The sequence below is a fragment of the Eleutherodactylus coqui genome, unplaced genomic scaffold, assembly GCF_035609145.1.
Source record: "Eleutherodactylus coqui strain aEleCoq1 unplaced genomic scaffold, aEleCoq1.hap1 HAP1_SCAFFOLD_348, whole genome shotgun sequence".
NCBI lineage: Eukaryota > Metazoa > Chordata > Amphibia > Anura > Eleutherodactylidae > Eleutherodactylus > Eleutherodactylus coqui.
The window spans coordinates 70,001-72,205 of NW_027101972.1; positions in this window are offsets into that span (position 1 = coordinate 70,001).

A 2,205-nucleotide genomic window follows, 5' to 3' on the forward strand; every position below is an offset into this window, starting at 1 on the left:
TGACTCTGGAGGTTTTCCCCTTAGCATTTCCCCATAGGCCAAAAGGGGGGAAGTCAAAAAAGCACCCCCGGCAGATGTATGCAGAAGGGGCTGGGGGGTGACGGAGAGCGGGCTGTTGGCAGCTGCGTGGTGGCTGCTGGCAGCCGTGTGCTGGCTGCAGGGGTGGGCCTGGGCGGCTGCCGAGGGCCCCCGTAGTGCACCTACCAGCGGTGGTTGAAGACATTGCCTGAGCCTCCGATGTGCCCGGGCAGGACACCCGGGAGGCGGGGAACAGCCCCCGCTGAAGTCCATGGCATGTGCCAGAATCGAGTCTTGGAGAAAAAGTGACAAAGTCCAAACGCTCCAGGCGCCGGCCAGGGCGGTTGACCCCGGCTGGCCGGGCCGGCGGGAGCTGCGGCTGCCGGGGCTGAGCCGAGTGTCGATGCATGTCGTGAGAACCGGGAAGGGGACAAACCTGTGGCTCCAGGCCGGGTTGGAGTTCCAGGAGGTCGGCCTGACTCTGGACGTTTTCCCCTTAGCATTTCCCCATAGGCCAAAACGGGGGAAGTCAAAAAAGCACCCCCGCCAGATGTATGCAGAGTTGGGCTGGGGGGTGACGGGGAGCGGGCTGTTGGCAGCTGTGTGGTGGCTGCAGGGGTGGGCCTGGGCGGCTGCGGAGGGCGCCTTCAGAGTGCACCTACCAGTAGGGGCTCAAGACCCAGGCTGAGCCTCCGATGTGCCCGGGCAGGACACCCAGGAGGCGGGGAGCAGACACCCCCGCTGAAGCCCACGGCAGTTGGCAGAGATGAGTCTTGGAGAAAAAAAACGACAAAGTCCAAACGCTCCAGGCGCTGGCCAGGGGTGCGGACCGGGCCGGCCGGGCCGGCGGGGGCTGCGGCTGCCGGGGCTGAGCCGAGTGTTGATGCATGTCCTGAGAACCGGGAAGGGGACAGACCGGTGGCTCCAGGCCGGGTTGGAGTTCCAGGAGGTCGGCCTGACTCTGGAGGTTTCCCCCCTGGCTTTTCCCCATAGGCCAAAAGGGGGGAAGTCAAAAAAGCACCCCCGCCAGATGTATGCAGAGTTGGGCTGGGGGGTGACGGGGAGCGGGCTGTTGGCAGCTGTGTGGTGGCTGCTGGCAGCCGTGTGCTGGCTGCAGGGGTGGGCCTGGGCGGCTGCCGAGGGCCCCCGTAGTGCACCTACCAGCAGTAGCTCAAGACCCAGGCTGACCCTCCGATGTGCCCGGGCAGGACACCCAGGAGGCGGGGAGCAGCCCCCGCTGAAGCCCACGTCAGTTGGCAGAGACGGGTCTTTGAGAAAAAATGACAAAGTCCAAACGCTCCAGGCGCTGGCCAGGGGTGCGGAGCGGGCTGGCCGGGCCGGCGGGGGCTGCAGCTGCCGGGGCTGAGCCGAGTGTCAGTGCATGTCCTGAGAACCGGGAAGGGGACAAACCGGTGGCTCCAGGCCGGGTTGGAGTTCCATGAGGTCGGCCTGACTCTGGAGGTTTTCCCCTTAGCTTTTCCCCATAGGCCAAAAGGGGGGAAGTCAAAAAAGCACCCCCAGCAGATGTCTGCAGGAGGGGCTGGGGGGTGACGGAGAGCGGGCTGTTGGCAGCTGTGTGGTGGCTGCTGGCAGCCGTGTGCTGGCTGCAGGGGTGGGCCTGGGCGGCTGCGGAGGGCCCCCAAAGCGCACCTACCAGCGGTGGCTCAAGACATTGCCTGAGCCTCCGATGTGCCCGGGCAGGACACCCAGGAGGCGGGGAGCAGCCCCCGCTGAAGCCCACGGCAGTTATCAGAGATGAGTCTTTGAAAAAATGACAAAGTCCAAACGCTCCAGGCGCTGGCCAGGGGTGCGGACCGGGCTGGCCGGGCCGGCGGGAGCTGCGGCTGCCGGGGCTGAGCCGAGTGTCGATGCATGTCGTGAGAACCGGGAAGGGGACAAACCTGTGGCTCCAGGCCGGGTGGGAGTTCCAGGAGGTCGGCCTGACTCTGGAGGTTTTCCCCTTAGCTTTTCCCCATAGGCCAAAAGGGGGGAAGTCAAAAAAGCACCCCCGGCAGATGTATGCAGAAGGGGCTGGGGGGTGACGGAGAGCGGGCTGTTGGCAACTGTGTGGTGGCTGCTGGCAGCCGTGTGCTGGCTGCAGGGGTGGGCCTGGGCGGCTGCCGAGGGCCCCCAAAGCGCACCTACCAGCAGTAGCTCAAGACCCAGGCTGACCCTCCGATGTGCCCG